Raw genomic sequence first — 18,912 nt, forward strand, 5'->3', positions numbered from 1 at the left:
CCACCACTTCCACTTCCTCGTTTGGTGTAAGGATGTTACCATATTTCCGGTTGGTATGCGGAAGTGCCGATGTTATGGCCGAGTCTATGGCTGTGTTCGAAATAGTCTACTACATACTACTGGCATACTGATCGAGCCCCAAATCAGTATGTCGTATGCAGTATGTGACCAAAATGAAAATTTCCAGTACGCGAAACATACCCGGATGACTTACTACTTCCGCAAAATATTCCAGTACGCGAACAGAGCTATCTTCGTGGTGTACTGCATCCCATCATGCAACGCTACGTTCACGTGACCCCGTAGTGTGCTTTGCTTTTGTCGCATACTGGAAACTGTACTGCATACTACTACGAGGACCAGTATGCAGTATCCAGTATATACCGAGTCCAGTATGCAGTATCCAGTACATACTACTGGCATACTGATCGAGCCCCAAATCAGTATGTCGTATGCAGTATGTGACCAAAATGAAATTATCCAGTACGCGAAACATACCCGGATGACCTACTACTTCCGCAAAATATTCCAGTACACGAACAGAGCTATCTTCGTGGTGTACTGCATCCCATCATGCAACGCTATGTTCACGTGACCCCGTAGTGTGCTTTGCTTTTGTCGCATACTGGAGACTGTACTGCATATTACTACGAGGACCAGTATGCAGTATCCAGTATATACTGAGTCCAGTATGCAGTATCCAGTATGTAGTAATCTATTTCGAACACAGCCAACGAAATTCGCAAGGTGCCTCTTGGAGTTACCGAAGATTACCGTCAACGATGTGCGTCGTATTGTCAGAGCATCAAGTACAACGCCACAGAGTAAACTTGAAAAGGGTTTCAAGTTCTACGTTTCATCCTACCTCTGCAATTTTGAAGGTAAGTCGCTGACGCTAGTTAGCTAGCTAGCCTGAGGTGGCAGTCTAATGAAGTGATGTTGTTTTTAGTAACGAACCAACCTGTCCTAGTACTAGAAATGCCTTTTTAAAACATGTTTGTATTTCTGATGGAAGTATCAGGCAAAAGTAAAGCTAACGAGATAACAGTGAGGGCTCACTGCTACAGATCTATGAAGAAAACAGATATGCCACACCAGCTGAGAGTAGGACTGGTTAAAATGACACGAGTTCTGTTCAGTGTCACGTTCAAAGTTCTGTTGAACAAGTTCAAAAGTTAGTTCAACACAAGTTCAATCTTTTATCCTTGCTCTTACTTCACGTAAGCTGTGATAACCATAGGCATTGGTTTTCAAAGCTTACAATGGTAGCCAAATGCAGAGTAGCTGTGTGGGAATCATTAGCAGTCTATTTTGCCTATAGTAAACAAATGGGAGTTTATTTTACAGTTCGAGCTATTGTTATCTGCCTCTATGACTCAAAAGCAGAATATAGTCCACCTCAGCTATTTTTCAAACTGCATTTTCTAAAATCTGTCAATCTGTCTTTCAAATCTTTCATCTTAACTTCTTTATTAACATGTGGCTTCAACACTTACACCTATTAACATATTCTGATAACACTCTTCAAGAAGCAGTTGAAGTAAAACCTGCACTGTTCTGTTGTTGGTGGTGGAAACAACAAAATAATATAAATATTAGGGATGCACCGAAATGAAAATTCTTAGCCGAAACCGAAAACCGAAAATGAGAAAACCAAGGCCGAAAACCGAAACACCGAAATACATTATGCCAATTATTAGTAACATTGGATTTATGGCTAACCTCACAAAAATCAAAGCATTGTAATTCAAAGAATAAATCAACTACAAAATTTGATTTGAAAATATGTATTTAGCACTGACATTACAGTAATGCATATTATAAAATAAAATTAGTGGTGGGCCGTTAACGGCGATAACGCTGACAATGGCCGACCACTAATTAAATTTAACTCGCTTCCAGACCATTTTTATCTGAGAGGATAAATATATGTATTTTATACGAGTTAAATTTAATTATAACTGATTGACCTGAAAGATAAATATAAATTCTCTCATAAAAACGTGACGTGAGTTGCAACAACATTAAACAGCTCAGGTAAACACGCTTCTGAGAAATGTCATCTGCTCGGCAAAACATAACGGGGCTCAATGTTCTCTATTAGCCTACGAAATCCCACATCCTCTACGACAGAGAACGGCTGATCGTCTAAGGCAACGAGTACCATAATTTTTGGTGTAATGTCCTTTGCCTTGGCGCCATCACTGGAAAACTTTTTTGCTAGCTTTATCCAAATAAACACGTGCAGGCGATTTTTGCTTGCGTCATCACAACACATTGTTTCGGCCGTGTTGTTTCGGTGATGAAAGTATTTCGGCCGAAAACGGAAAATGCAAATTTAAGCCATTTCGGCCTAAAATTTTCGGTGGCCGAATTTTTGGTGCATCCCTAATAAATATAAGTAGGCCTGTTTCACTCCTATGTGTAAGCATTTCATCTGGAGTGAAAATGAAGTTTAAATCTAAAATATATTTAGTTTATAGTTGCTCCGTGAACTAGTAGATTGAACCATGCACAACACTGTAGAATAGAAAGACAGTATAGCCAAACGTTACATGAGACAATAGACAAGTGACATTCACCACTAACAACATGATGGGACAGATATTGCGCCTATTGACATTGCTGAAGTCTTCTTTTCAAGATATTAAATTTTGCCTCTTGTGTATTTCAGATGACATTACGTGATTCAATGCCAGTTGTGCTCATTAACAGCAACTGCTCTTTTTTCTGCTGGTTGCGGAATCTGCAACCACTTGGTTGCATTGCTTTTCCAGACTGCTCATTATTCTGAATCTGGCATGTCTGTCGTCCCTCCTGTCCTTTCATGCACACAGACAGAACAGAAGTGGCATAAACCACGAACAATGGTTTGTCTTATTTCATTATTTAATGTTAGTTAATGTATCACAGTCACTTTACTAACACCATCTTTTAAATTAATAGGGGGTGAAGCCTGGACCCGTGGATGCCATGGTTGTCCTAAAGCCAAAACCAGGTGCTACTACAGCCAGTGGAGTTAGGTTTGCAGTACCAAATTGAATAGGCAGATTACAGTGTGTGGTAAAAAAAAATGCTTTTGATAATCTGATAAGACCCTGTTCTCTTCAAAATTTAATTTAGCCTTGTTGTACTTCAGATGACATGTGAAGAAAACCGCTCCAAACAGAACTTGCTGCTGAGAATTAAGTCTTCGATTTGTTTTCGGAGCCTTGATATCTCCTCGCGTAGCTCTTCATTTTCACTGAGGGAGAGATCAAGCACAGCAGGCTCATTACTGACGCAGTAGTCATGTTCATGACACGGTAAGGGGTCATCATCATCATGGTCAGTCTGCATCTCTGTTAGATCAGTGTTGGGTGGACGCTCTGTTCTTTCCCATACTCCAGGTCGTGGAGTTGGAATAGTATAGTTATTCCATTGAAATAGCACAGGAAAAGCTCCAGGTCGCAGTCGTCGTCCAGCAGGAGTGGGAGGTTCGAGTAGATCAGCAGTGATAAAATGTCGCGAACACACTCAGGGAAGTACTCGTGACGATAAAAATAATCTCTCCTGATCTTAACCACCCATTGTTTCTGCAGTTCTGAGTCCTTTGGAAAGGTGTGGAAGCTCAGGTAGGAATTACACCTGTCGATGCTGTGCAGAATGGCACACAGCAGTGGTGGTTGGACCTGCTGTCTGTACATTGTTGAAACGTTTCTTTTTTTTTGTTTACCTGTCATGTTTAGGACACGTAAACGGACAGGAGATGAAGGAAACTTCCAAGTAAATAACACGGTAAATATGTTTGTTACAAGACTGGTGAGGTGAATAGCTAGCACAGTGTACGCTTTCAATGGCTACCGGATGTCAACAACCATCCTAACCTTTTAGCGGAAATTACGTCACTTAACAGCGTGCACATAGGCCATTCAGCAATACCAGTTTCAAATGACAGTAAAATTGACCAATCATATCTTCCCTCTTAGTGGGCGGGCTTAACTGTATGATAATTTCCGCCCGCTGTGGCGACGCTAGCTGTCGTTAGCGTACCACCGCTAGCTAGTTTCGATTCATTCCTTTGATGTCCTCACTGTGCTGTGCTGCAATTTTGCATTTTTCACAGATGCTGGCAAACCTGATGACCTTGTGGACGATGTAGCCAGCAAAATGGAAGAGAATGCATTTCTCGCTCTTTGTGAGATCAGGTGCAGCTCTGTTGACCGCCATTAGCTGTTCCACTCTGACTGATGGTATGACATTTTGCTCCACCGTGTCCAAGAAGTCTGCCAAAAAGCTACTGTTGTCTTCCAGGTAGCTCCCAGACCTGATGGCTGTGAGGAACTGTCCCACAGATATGATTCTCAGTGCATGATTGAATTCCACTGGAGTTGGGACACCTGGCACAGTAGCCAAAAACCTAGGCGTCATACTCGACTCCGACCTATCATTTGATAAATACATAGATAATACTACTAGGATAGCATTTCTACATCTCCGCAACATTGCCAAATTAAGAAATGCATTATCACAGGATGATGCCGAAAAATTGGTGCACGCCTCTGTTAGCTCTAGATTAGACTACTGCAATTCACTACTGTCGGGATGTTCAAATAGGAATCTAAATAAACTTCAAATAGTTCAAAATGCCGCAGCCAGAGTTCTGACCAGAACTAGAAAATTTCAGCATATTAGACCAGTCCTATCAGCCCTGCATTGGCTCCCAGTTAAATTTCGTATTGATTTTAAAATTCTATTATTAACATATAAAGCACTACACGGGCTTGCTCCTGAATACCTCCAGGAACTTATTTCCTACTATGAACCCCCACGTCAACTAAGATCACAGGGTGCTGGTCTTTTATTAGTTCCACAAATTAATAAGGTAACAGCAGGGGGAAGAGCCTTTTCTTATAAGGCCCCCCAGCTTTGGAACAACCTTCCAAAATGCGTACGGGGGACTGACACAGTCACAATCTTTTAAGTCTAGGTTGAAAATCCACCTATTTGGTTTAGCGTTTGATAATTAACATCCCCTCCCCTTAGATAAAGGTACAGATCCAGGGGTTCATAGACGAAGGGTTTTATGGTTGACTGGGGTGCTGGTGCTGTCGTCCTGTCACTGCTCGTGGTCACTCAAGTTCGTTGACCGTGCAGTGGATGGATGCCATTGTCTTAGAATGCCCCCAAGCCTATGTTACCTTCTGGTTCTGCCTTTTTAGCTAGGCTGTAATAGTTTAACTTAATGCCGGAGTTGCTGCCACACTCCAGAAATGTGTTTAATTTCATCTGTCCTGTATATGTCCTCATACAGAGCTAATTTTCCCTGTTTTATTTTCTCCACATGGCTGCCCGCCTGCTCGAGGAAAAATGAGATGAGGAGAGACAAGCGATTTATCCAGTGCCTGCCACCTACTACCTGACCAGATAAGCCTACACCATGATGGACAATACTACATCTTTTCCTTTTCTTTATTTCTTTCTGTCCCCATAGGGGATTCAATGGAGCCTGCAACCAGATAGCACCCTCAACCTGCACCCGAGTCTGTCTGGAGTCTTTGATTTTTTTTGTTCACTATTCTGTATTTTAATAAATCACGCATTAAGCTTTCCAACAGTGTGTTTATTGTGAAAAGTGCAAATGCAGTGTTTGATGATTACCTCACATATTTTTTTTTTTTGCTATTGTAATCTTTAGTGAGGGTAAGATTGCTCCTGCTGAGTTGAGCCAACCATTTTTTTCTCCTCTCAGTATCAGTGGGGAAACCATACATTTTTGCTCCTTTCTCGGATCCATTGGAGCATCCCCATGCAGCACAGCAAACCATGGTGGACACCAGGGGCGGACTGGCATACATTGCTACCGGGGATTTCCCCGGTGGGCCGATGGGTTAGTGGGCCGGTGGGCCGCCGGTGGTCTAACTCAGCCCGTGGAGGAGCCACTGCCGCGCACTGCGGCCCCGGTCCATAGTCACGCTGCTGTTTAACGGTGTTAATACCTCCCCCGCTCCAGTCAGACTAACCTGCTCAGCGCGGCCGCGGACTGAGCCTGTAAACACATGAACGAGTTGGACCGGGCCGCGGACTGGGCCAGCTGATGCGGGCTGACGGTATGCAGCGGAGATCAGAAAAAAAAACAACTTGTCCCAGAAAATCCGGGCCGGACTACGAAAACATACAGCAGTTTAAATTGTAGATAACATGTTATTTTAAATGTACTGCTGTCGCCTCTGCAACGTCTAAGGCACCATGTACAAAATGACCTTAACACGGTTAACACTGACGCAAGTGGCGGTCTTAAAGGTTCCAGAGCACTACGCATTGTTTTTTTTAAAGCTATTGAAATTCTTAGATTAAAACTAACCACCACAAATAGGTAAGAGGAAGAAATACCCACGTTAGAGTTGTAGGTTGTTCTTTAGGATGCACTTTGTGTAAAACAACTTGTTTGGTGGTCTTATGATGGACTATTTAAAAGCCACTATGTGGCTTTGTAATCATATTATTGCTGGAATTAATATTTAATATTGTCCATATGACAATAAACGCAGTCATATACACTACATGCCATGCATAGATTCATATACAGTATACACACACACACACACACACACACACATATATATATATACATATATATATATATCTATATATATATATACCTGTTGTCTGTTCCATTTGCACAAGAGCAGTTGAAATTGATTGACAATCAGTGTTGCTTCCTATCTGAACACGAAGTGTGGATGACTTGGAGTTATATTGTGTTGTTTAAGTGTTCCCTTTATTTTTTATATATAGTGGGCCAGTCTGTCAGGAACTCCCGGGCCAATTTTCCTCCCCAGTCCGCCCCTGGTGGACACTACACTAACAACATGGAGGAAAGGACACAGAAAAACTGCTTGACATGATATTTAGGGTTCACACACGTAGTGTGGGAAACCTATTGTAATTGTCGGGTTTTTTTTTCTTTCTTATTAGGGTTCACACACATAGTGTGGGAAACCTATTGTTATTGCTCGGATTTTTCTTTCTTATTATTAGGGTTCACACACGTAGTGTGGGAAACCTATTGTTATTGTTAGGTTTTTTCTTCTTTCTTATTATTATTATTATTTTTCTCCGCATAAAACGCATACTGCAGCCTAAACCGTAAGGCCCAGGGAGACCAAACTTGGCAGACTGGTGTAGTCTGTTTGCGGGACCGTGCTTAAGTACAGACACCCAAATTGGCCTCATGGTGGCGCTATAGCGCAGCATTTTGCGTTTGGGTTCATATCTCCCACCCCGTAGGTCGTAGAAACAAAATTCCACTTCAGGTGCATTCCTTGGCTCCAGACAAACAAAAAAGCCTCAAGAACCATTATGCTCCGCCTACTTAGATTTTTGCTAATTTGCATAATATGCAAAACCTACTTTTTCATACTAGTCCCTGGTTTTTCATCTGATCACCACAATCTTGGTGTCAAAATATTCACAAGAATCTCATTATCAAGGAACATCAACAAAACTTTGACATTGGTATACAGTCTGGTTGTCACATGTCAATCAATAGCTCTGAGGCGTGGCCAAATTGACTTCAGCAGCTATATCTCAGCAATGCTTTGACCTATCTTTATGAAAATTTATCAGTTGTTAGGGCACATGACTCAGAGGTCACAGGTCAAAGCTGGTCACGATTGTCCAATAGGGGGCGCTATAACATGGGGAAATTTGTTTCTCAGAAACCATTAGTCACATCAAGCCCAAACTTTACAGGCGTCATCAGGGGCCCAAGTGGTATCAAGGCACACAATGATGACCTCATCACTCAAAAAACATGGCCGCCATGAGCCAATTAATTTTTATTTGAATTAATTGGCCATTTGACAGACTTACCATTGGCCAATCAACATGAAACCTCATCACTGTGCATATCCCAGGACTATGTGTCATACTGTGCAGTGTTGAAACATTTGGCCACTAGGTGGCGCTATTTGTGAAAATCATGCATAACTCCTCCAAATTTTCACTTAGGAACATGCAACTTGTTTCTTTTTATACCTTGCAGTAGACCTGACAACTTTGCAATTACAAGTCCTATTAAAAAATGCATACTTTTGTCACATTCATCAATTGTTTGAAAATAGCTCTTTAAGAACTATTCCTAGGAATTTGATCCAATGATGGCAAAAATGGCATAGGCATAATCTGTAGACACTGTAGTTAACTAAATATGGAAAAAATGTTGCATTTTTATTTGTCTGATTGGTCAATTTTTCCATTATATCCTTCTGGCCATGCCATAAATGACCTTTATTGCTATAACTCATAAACCATGTGAGTGATCAACTCCCACTTTGAAAGGCTTTTATACACTGAAGTCCTTGTGAGGTAGGCCAAGTTTGGTTCAAATTGGCCTGTCGGAGGCGCTACAGTACCCAAAAACCTGAGAAATCATAAAAACTCACGCAGCAATCTTGTTATGCAGAATACAGACAAGTAATGGGGCTTGTATGATTCAGATCAATGAGGTCTATAACATTGCCATTACATCTCATAACAAAAAGTGCACTGCCTGACCAGAAATGAACCTTTTAATTCACCAAAATGTCATTGCATTACTGAGGTTAATGAGATATCAGTATGATAGTACTTGGGCTCCATCTAGTGGCCAAACACCGAAACTGACTGAAAACAATTGCTCACATGAAACACCACACAAACGCACACAATGCTGATCTCATTATGTGATTTAGTTCTGTGATCTGAATCATTTTGCCAATACACATTATTTTGATCCTTTTGGGCCTTTAGTGCCTCAGTTGAATTGAATGTTTTGTCACATTGATTTACTTATGCATTTTTTCCACTCAAACAGCTTCTATTCACTTTTGGGTCTAAAGGACCTATTGGGCTTCTTTTTGCCTATTGAGGCCAAGAGGCCAATTTGTTGGTCTAAAAGACCCTTTGGGCTTTTTTGCCTTTTTTTGTGTGAACCCGCCAATCGCCGCTTGCGGCTATATTTATTATTATTTTTCTCCGCATAAAACGCATACTGCAGCCTAAACCGTAAGGCGCAGGGAGACCAAACTTGGCAGACTGGTGTAGTCTGTTTGCGGGACCGTGCTTAAGTACAGACACCCAAATTGGCCTCATGGTGGCGCTATAGCGCAGCATTTTGCGTTTGGATTCATATCTCCCACCCCGTAGGTCCTAGACACAAAATTCCACTTCAGGTGCATTCCTTGGCTCCAGACAAACAAAAAAGCCTCAAGAACCATTAAGCTCCGCCTACTTAGATTTTTTGCTAATTTGCATAATATGCAAAACCTACTTTTTTATACTAGTCCCTGGTTTTTCATCTGATCACCACAATCTTGGTGTCAAAATATTCACAAGAATCTCATTATCAAGGAACATCAACAAAACTGTGACATTGGTATACCGTCTGGTTGTCACATGTCAATCAATAGCTCTGAGGCGTGGCCAAATTGACTTCAGCAGCTATATCTCAGCAATGCTTTGACCTATCTTTATGAAAATTTATCAGTTGTTAGGGCACATGACTCAGAGGTCACAGGTCAAAGCTGGCCACGATTGTCCAATAGGGGGCGCTATAACATGGGGAAATTTGTTTCTCAGAAACCATTAGTCACATCAAGCCCAAAATTTACAGGCATCATCAGGGGCCCAAGTGGTATCAAGGCACACAATGATGACCTCATCACTCAAAAAACATGGCCGCCATGAGCCAATTAATTTTTATTTGAATTAATTGGCCATTTGACAGACTTACCATTGGCCAATCAACATGAAACCTCATCACTGTACATATCCCAGGACTATGTGTCATACTGTGCAGTGTTGAAACATTTGGCCACTAGGTGGCGCTATTTGTGAAAATCATACATAACTCCTCCAAATTTTCACTTAGGAACATGCAACTTGTTTCATTTTATACCTTGCAGTAGACCTGACAACTTTGCTATTACAAGTCCTATTAAAAAATGCATACTTTTGTCACATTCATCAATTGTTTGAAAATAGCTCTTTAAGAACTAGTCCTAGGAATTTGATCCAATGATGTCAAAAATGGCATAAGCATAATCTGTAGACACTGTAGTTAACTAAATAAGGAAAAAATGTTGCATTTTTATTTGTCTGATTGGTCAATTTTTCCATTATATCCTTCTGGCCATGCCATAAATGACCTTTATTGCTATAACTCATAAACCATGTAAGTGATCAACTCCCAATTTGAAAGGCTTTTATAGACTGAGGTCCTTGTGAGGTAGGCCAAGTTTGGTTCAAATTGGCCTGTCGGAGGCGCTACAGTACCCAAAAACCTGAGAAATCATAAAAACTCACGCAGCAATCTTGTTATGCAGAATACAGACAAGTAATGGGGCTTGTATGATTCAGATCAATGAGGTCTATAACATTGCAATTACATCTCATAACAAAAAGTGCACTGCCTGACCAGAAATGAACCTTTTAATTCACCAAAATGTCATTGCATTACTGAGATTAATGAGATATCAGTATGATAGTACTTGGGCTCCATCTAGTGGCCAAACACCGAAACTGACTGAAAACAATTGCTCACATGAAACACCACACAAACGCACACAAAGCTGATCTCAGCATGTGATTTAGTTCTGTGATCTGAATCATTTTGCCAATACACATTATTTTGATCCTTTTGGACCTTTAGTGCCTCAGTTGAATTGAATGTTTTGTCACATTGATTTACTTATGCATTTTTTCCACTCAAACAGCTTCTATTCACTTTTGGGTCTAAAGGACCTACTGGGCTTCTTTTTGCCTATTGAGGCCAAGAGGCAAATTTGTTTGTCTAAAAGACCCTTTGGGCTTTTTTGCCTTTTTTTGTGTGAACCCGCCAATCGCCGCTTGCGGCTATATTTATTATTATTATTATTATTTTTCTCCGCATAAAACGCATACTGCAGCCTAGACCGTAAGGCCCAGAGACACCAAACTTGGCAGAATGGTGTAGTCTCTTTGCGAGACCGTGCCAAAGCACAGAGACCCACATTGGCCTGATGGTGGCGCTATAGCGCACCATTTTGCGTTTTGGTCCATATCTCCCAAACCGTAGGGCCTAGACACAAAATTCCACTTCAGGTGCATTCCTTGGCTCAAACCAAACAAAAAAGCCTCAAGAACCATTAAGCTCCGCCTACTTAGATTTTTTGCTAATTTGCATAATATGCAAAACCTACTTTTTTATACTAGTCCCTGGTTTTTCATCGGATCACCACAACCTTGGTGTCAAAATATTCAGGAGAATCTCATTATCAAAGTTGCTTAAAAACATTTTGAGATTTGCATACAGTCTGGTTGTCACATGTCAATCAATAGCTCCAAGGCGTGGTCAAATTTACTTAAACAGCCATATCTCAGCAACGCTTTGACGGATCTTCATAAAATTTTAACCGTTGTTAGGGCACATGACTCCGAGGCCATAGGTCAAAGCTGGCCACGATTGTCCAATAGGGGGCGCTATAACATGGGAAAAACTGTATCTCAGAAACCATTAGTCACATCAAGCCAAAACTTTACAGGCATCATCAGGGGCCCAAGTGATATCAAGACACACAATGATGACATCATCACTCAAAAAACATGGCCGCCATGAGCCAATTAATTTTTATTTGAATTAATTGGCCATTTGACAGACTTACCATTGGCCAAACAACATGAAACCTTACCACTGTGCTTATCTCAGGACTATGTGTCATGCTGTGCAGTTTTGAAACATTTGGCCACTAGGTGGCGCTATTTGTGAAAATCATGCATAACTCCTCCAAATTTTCACTTAGGAACATGCAACTTGTTTCTTTTTATTCCTTGCAGTAGACCTGACAACTTTGCAATTACAAGTCCTATTAAAAAATGCATACTTTTGTCACATTCATCAATTGTTTGAAAATAGCTATTTACAAACTAGTCATAGGAATTTGATCCAATTATGGGAAAATTGCTATGAGCATAATCAGTAGACTCTGTAGGTAAAGAGTAATTAAAAAAATGTTGGATTTTTATTTTTCTGATTGGTCCATTTTTGCATTATATCATTGTGGCCATGCCATATATGACCTATATTGCTATAACTCATAAACCATGTATGCAATCAACTCCCAATTTGAAAGGCTTTTATATCCTGAAGTCCTTGTGAGGTATGCCAAGTTTGGTTCAAATTGGCCTGTCGGGGGCGCTACAGTACCCAAAAACCTAAGAAAACATAAAAACTCATGCTGCAATCTTGTTATGCAGAATACAGACAAGTAATTGGTCTTGTATGATCCAGATCAATAAGTTCTATAACATTGCAATTGCAACTTATAACAAAAAGTGCACTGCCTGACCAGAAATGAACCTTTTAATTCACCAAAATGTCATATTGCATTACTGAGATTAATGAGATATCAGTATGGTAGTACTTGGGCTCCATCTAGTGGCCAAACATCGGAACGGACTGAAAACTATTTCTCACATGAAATACCACACAAACACACACACAAAGCTGATCTCAGCATGTGATTTAGTTCTGTGATTTGAATCATTTTGCCAATACACATTATTTTGATCCTTTTGGGCCTTTAGTGCCCCAATTGAAAATTTTTTTGCACATTGATTTATTTGTGCATTTTTTCCACTCAAACAGCTTCTTTTGGGTCTAAAGGACCTATTGGGTCTATTGCCTATTGAAGCCAAGTGGCCTATTCGTGTGTGAACCCGCCAATTGCCGCTTGCGGCTATATTCATATTTGAGATTATTAGAGATTTATTTCATGGATTCATTGCTGTAAATAAGTGTGTATTAATAAGACAAGCTATATATAATTTATCAATGTATTTTAATGTCATATACTGTCTGGATGTAAATGTAATGTGTTTTAGGTACTTCCAGGAAGTTCAATTTGAGCGCATAAACACAGAGACAGAACTGCGATTTGAGGATTATTGTGACATTATAGCGAGCAAATTTAGGCTAATGTGAGAGCACATTGCTGTTTAATGCTTTGATTGTTTTATAATTGTTATATATTACGTTCATTTATATATTTTGAGGGACAAGAAGGGGTGAGAAATTCAGATCAGATTAAATTTCATTATTCACTAAATTTCATGTTCACTAACATTAACATATCTTTAAATCATGGTGATTTCTGTAATCCCATGGTATTGGGGACCTAAGTAATCTAAATGACTAATGTACATTTTCTGACTATCAGATACGACAGAAGGAAATTGTTTGACTTCATTGTGCAGAAAAATGTGCTTTAAAAGGGTACATTAAAACACATTACATTTACATCCAGACAGTATATGACATATTAAAATACATTGATAAATTATATATAGCTTGTCTTTTTAATACACACTTATTTACAGCAATGACTTCATCAATAAATCTCTAATAATCTCAAATATGAATATCATGTCAAGCAGTTTTTCTGTGTCCTTTCCTCCATGTTGTTAGTGTAGTGTCCACCATGGTTTGCTGTGCTGCATGGGGATGCTCCAATGGATCCGAGAAAGGAGCAAAAATGTATGGTTTCCCCACTGATACTGAGAGGAGAAAAAAATGGTTGGCTCAACTCAGCAGGAGCAATCTTACCCTCACTAAAGATTACAATAGCAAAAAAAAAAATATGTGAGGTAATCATCAAACACTGCATTTGCACTTATTGCAAAAAAAAAGCTTATTGCATGATTTATTAAAATACAGAACAGTGAACAAAAAAAATCAAAGACTCCAGACAGACTCGGGTGCAGGTTGAGGGTGCTATCTGGTTGCAGGCTCCATTGAATCCCCTATGGTTCTTTGGCTTAAAGAGAGAGAGGAGAAAAAGACAGGAGAAAATGATTATTATGAGTATTGATGTGATATGAATTTGAACTTGTTGCACACCCTTGGTTGTTTTTTATATATGTAATGAGTGTATACGTATCCAGTAAGTGTTCTCTAATACTGTGTATTCACCCACTATGGGATATGTATATGGGTAGACAAAACTGAGTTGTCATGTGTGAGGAGTAAACTCACATCACTCTGCAGGCACATTTTGAGGCAGAGCAGTTCATCAGAACCAAACAGGGCAAGACTAGGCTGAGAGCAGATGCTGTTCCCACCATTTTTTTGCATCGCCCCGCACTCAGAAAGAGGAAGCCCCCTGCACTACGATGCACCACTGGACCTGTAAAGACAGGGCCCACAGCTGCTGATCACAGCTATAGTGTTAGAGGTGACACAGGTATAATAAGTATGAACTCCTAATAATTATATTATTTCTTTAAGTGATAGAATATTTAATACGTAATCAGACTAAATAGTATATATCTTTTATATCCAGCAGTTTCAAAAACTGAGGAAATAAGGGATGAGGATACAGAGAGAAGGGAAAGTGAGATTGAACAAAGAGAGAACATGGCTAGTGAGGAGAGACAGGGAGAGCTAATACAACCCAGAGAGCCAGCAGCCAGTCAGCATAACCATCAGCCAGAAGCCAGCCAACCAGAGTTATTGAAAAAATTAAAGAGACAAGAAAGAATCATCAGGAAAACAAAGGCAGCACTACAAAAAATAAGGAAGGAAAATGCCACTCTCAAGAAGACACTGAAAGTTAGGGACACAAGATTTAAGAAAACGTTTTCAAAAGATCAAATGAAAGCATTAGGCAGACTAACCACAAAAGGGATGAAATGGAGCAATGAGACAATTAAGAAGGCGTTGAAAATTGGCTTTACTGCTGGTGGGACAGGTTACAAGACCCTGCAGGAACTGCAAATTTCCCTGCAAGGAATAAGAACCCTACAGAGAAGGATGCAATGCTTTAGATTTGAGCCTGGAGTGCTGACAGAGGTGTTTGATTTCCTTAAACTGAAGGTAGATGGGTTGACAGAGATTGAACGGGAATGTGTGTTGACCTTGGATGAAATGGCAATCACACCAAGTGTGGAGTTGCATATGCTTACCGGCAAACTCTATGGTGATGTGACTTTGCCAGGTCACACAGGAGTAGCAACACATGCTTGTGTATTTATGCTGGCTGGAAGCACAACACGGTGGAAGCAAGTAGTGGCATATACTTTCACTGGCAATACTACCAACGGAGCACAGTACAGGCCAATAATTATTGAATTAATACAAAGGGCAGCATCCATAGGGCTACATGTGCTCAACGTCACCACTGACATGGGTAGCCCTAAGCAGGCTATGTGGAGATCCTTTGGGGTCAACCTCAATAAAACATCTGTGCCACATCCATAAACACCAGACAGACAACTTTATTTCATGCCTGATGTCCCACATATGGTAAAGAGCTTAAAAAGTGCCCTTGTCCGTGGACATGTGTTCAACATTCCTGAGGACATTGTAAACAAAGAGAACCTCCTCTCTAATGAGGTTTCAGTGGTCCTATTAAAGACCTAGTGGCCTTTCAGGAAGGGATGGCATTAAAAATAGCTCCCCATCCGTCAGCTGCAGCCATCGAGCCAAGTCACTTTGACAAGATGAAGGTTGGTCCTGCTCTAAATGTATTCAGTAAGGCAACAAGTGCTGGGCTGAAATACATGGTGCAGCAAGAAAAACGCCCTCTGTCCTACACAACTACAGCGTGGCTACTGGAGCAAGTTGATGATTGGTTCGATCTAATGTCATCTCGTCATCCATTTACGGCCCTGAGCAGACTGAAGATGGAGGAGTAGCAAAAGGCCATCACCTTCCTTCAGGACATTGTCCATCTGTTCCGTGGGATGAAGATTGGTCAGAAGGGACACTGGAAGCCTGTTCAGACTGGGGTGATAATGGCAACAAGGGGCAGTCAGGGCCTGACGGTTAGGGAACTGGTCTTGTGACCGGAGGGTCGTGGGTTCGATTCCCAGACCTGAGGCCATGACTGAGGTGCCCTTGAGCAAGGCACCTAACCTCAACTGCTCCCCGGGCACCGGGCTAGGGCTGCCCACCTCTCTGGGCACGTGTGATCCACAGCCCCCTAGTAATCACTAGTGTGTGTGTGTGTGTGTTCTGACTGCACAGATGGGTTAAAAGCGGAGGACAAATTTCGATTGGGGTGTAAAAATCACAATTGGCAAAATATGGCACATTTCATTTCAACAACATCAATTTTAGCCATACAAGAGGAGTTGCTGACTAGAGCACACAGGTTTGTGTTAACATTAAGATTCACACAAGACTGCCTTGAAAATACCTTCAGCTGTGTGAGGTCTAAAAATCCTGTCCCAACTCCAGTGGAATTCCATCATGCACTGAGGATCATATCTGTGGGACAGTTCCTCACAGCCATCAGGTCTGGCAGCTACCTGGAAGACAACAGTAGCTTTTTGGCAGACTTCTTGGACACGGTGGAGCAAAATGTCATACAATCAGTCAGAGTGGAACAGCTAATGGCGGTCAACACAGCTGCACCTGACCTCACAAAGAGCGAGAAATGCATTCTCTTCCATCTTGCTGGCTACATCGTCCACAAGGTCATCAGGTTTGCCAGCATCTGTGAAAAATGCAAAATTGCAGCACAGCACAGTGATGACAGTCCTGCTGGAGAAAACAGCATCTTATTGAACTTAAAAAGAGTTCAAGGCAGGTGCTCTTTGTCATCCTTCCCAAGACGCATATGATTTCATTCAGCAAATTGAGGAACTATTTAGGACCAAGACTGGTTCCTCCCTCATGGAACTCCCCAATGCAGTGAGTGTCTTGGAGAAACAAGCTCAGGCACTTTGCAGTAAGCTTCCAGCTTGCTGTGGAGTACAAGACAAAATCATGAAAAGATTCATACGGCTAAGGTTGAGAATTGAGGCAGCAACAATACCAAATGACAGAAAGAAGAAACAGTTAAAAGATGGTCATTTTGGAAGCAAGAGCCAATCCAGAAAGTTGAAAAACAACTCCAGTAGCCAAGCTTCAAAATCCGGTAACCCCTAAACAGCTCCAAATGTGCCATCAAGCCCATTAGTCACTCCAACAGCAACATTTGGACTAATCATTGCTCCTACAAGTGCTCCAGCCCCCCAGCCAACATCACTACTCCTACACTCCTACAGCCAACATACGGCAGTGTAATAAACATGGATTTCTTATTGCTATTTGAAACTTACCTTGTTGTGTTTTCAATCTCATTGTGCTGCCCTCACTCTGAGTTATCTAATTTCACCAGCTAGACAGCGAGTTAACGACGCTTCAAATAATCAAGCTTTGTTTCTTTGTGTTGATTTATTTGTAGAATGGCCTCTAACCATTGCCCTCTTTAGGCCGTCGTAAAACTAAGAAATAAAATGTACAAGCATAGCATTAGCTAACATCGCAAACTGTCGTGTTACATGTTAACTATACACCACACAATAACAAATCCAGATCAACTCAAATGCACATATTTTTTTACACAAACAAAAATAAAATCACAATTTTGTCATATTATGATACTTACGGACAAATCTCGTCCAAGGCTACAATGTGTACAAGTTCAACATTAATTCGACACACGAACGGCTCGACATTGCGTACGGTCATCTTGAATGATTTCTTTTTTACAAAGTTAATGAAACAGTAATGCCACTCATCCACAAGAGGGAGCTCTGAAATAGCGTACAAAAAACTGCTGCTCAACACAACTTACAAGAGGCAAAACACTCATCATGGTCAGCACCCAATTATCCCACAGCAGGCCACTAATATACACTAACAAGATAAATTAAATACAACATAAATAATACAATAATAGAATACAAGTCTAGTACGGTTACATATGATTACATATATCATACTGTACTATAACATTTTAGTATGTTGTATTACTCTTTAGTCTTGTAAGATTCATTGATCAAAACTGCCACCCTAGTTTCAACTTACCTTGTGTTTTCAATCTCTCTTGATGACCTTCCCTCTCCCTTTGCCATCAGTCTGCTGAGCATAATACAGATAATAGTCAACAGAGTAACAATACCTACAAACACTTGATCTATAAATTACACTGTTGTGTACTATTTAGAAGTCTTAAATATGCATTCTAATCAATATCAGCAGTGATGCATCACAAGAATGGCTCTCCTCCTTATCGTGCGTTAGCTTAACGTTAGCTGGTACTCCAAAATGGATATCCTCATTTCACCTCCTCGACCCAACACACTCTACAATCACACTCAAATGTTGTATTTAACCAATACTTAGCTACCCCGCAAAAACATCGCGTTTAGGTGAAACGGCATTAAGAGAGGAATTTACAATTAATAGGCTGTCGGTCGTTAATGTGAAATCTCGCTAACCGTATTCGCGTTGCCTTAGCATAGATTTAGTTCCCTAAATCTGCTTATTAAGAGGTGGATAATTCACTAAAATGTTTAAATGCACTTGTTAATTTGATTCTGATGTCCTTATAATACACAATCTGATTTTTTTACGCGTACTAACTTGTAAAAGTGTATCACAGATGGTCCACTGCTCCAGTTTGACTGCGCTGCTCGTATTTGCTGCTAACTTCCGGGAATTATTGACAGGCTCCACGATCCGCCATTGCAGTAAAAAAACTGCTCCGTTGGAGTGAACGGAGTTGACGCGACTCTCTCTCTCTATAGGGCTCTGGTTTCGATTAATTCCTTTGACGTCCTCGTGCGCGTTGTTTACATATTCCGCTTCCGAGGAACACGGAGCTGTGAACCTTATTTTGTTGGAACCTTATTTTTCTTAAGAAGTTATCTAGTACATATATTACTGTTTATTGCGTGTCTAAAGCTGTACTGTCGTCTCAGTTTTTTTTCTTTATTGTAGTTAATTAGGAGAGGAAACACTTTTTTTTCGGGGGGATGGGAGTGCGCCCAGGTTTAATGGTCACGGTTCGCTACTGATATACGGTCTCTGGTATGAACCCTTTGGGTACAAGCCAGGCTGCATCAGGTTATTGTAGCAGCCTG

General features: G+C 40.7%; 2 long non-coding RNA genes across 8 annotated transcripts; one reads left to right on the top strand and one right to left on the bottom strand.

Annotated features, from left to right (window-relative positions):
• Positions 1–597: 597 nt before the first annotated feature.
• Positions 598–13,174, top strand: LOC143477207 (uncharacterized). 2 transcript variants are annotated; one of them, XR_013121515.1, is made up of 8 exons: positions 598–881; positions 2,675–2,870; positions 2,947–2,998; positions 3,140–3,305; positions 3,582–3,614; positions 3,729–3,777; positions 4,106–4,293; positions 12,893–13,174. It is a non-coding gene; the product is annotated as an uncharacterized LOC143477207 (long non-coding RNA). The 2 variants fall into 2 exon arrangements; XR_013121514.1 differs by lacking the exon at positions 12,893–13,174 and having other exon boundaries at positions 4,106–5,524.
• Positions 13,175–13,684: 510 nt separating this feature from the next.
• Positions 13,685–18,586, bottom strand: LOC143477205 (uncharacterized). 6 transcript variants are annotated; one of them, XR_013121510.1, is made up of 6 exons: positions 18,413–18,586; positions 16,420–17,908; positions 16,197–16,308; positions 14,674–14,797; positions 14,033–14,183; positions 13,685–13,814 (listed from the first exon to the last, which is right to left on the bottom strand). It is a non-coding gene; the product is annotated as an uncharacterized LOC143477205 (long non-coding RNA). The 6 variants fall into 6 exon arrangements; XR_013121512.1 differs by lacking the exon at positions 14,674–14,797 and having other exon boundaries at positions 16,420–17,580; positions 17,855–17,908; positions 18,413–18,585; XR_013121509.1 differs by lacking the exon at positions 14,674–14,797 and having other exon boundaries at positions 16,420–17,268; positions 17,433–17,908; positions 18,413–18,585.
• Between the last annotated feature and the right edge of the window lie 326 nt (positions 18,587–18,912).

This window comes from Brachyhypopomus gauderio, chromosome 16, assembly GCF_052324685.1.
Source record: "Brachyhypopomus gauderio isolate BG-103 chromosome 16, BGAUD_0.2, whole genome shotgun sequence".
NCBI classification, from domain to species: Eukaryota; Metazoa; Chordata; class Actinopteri; order Gymnotiformes; family Hypopomidae; genus Brachyhypopomus; species Brachyhypopomus gauderio.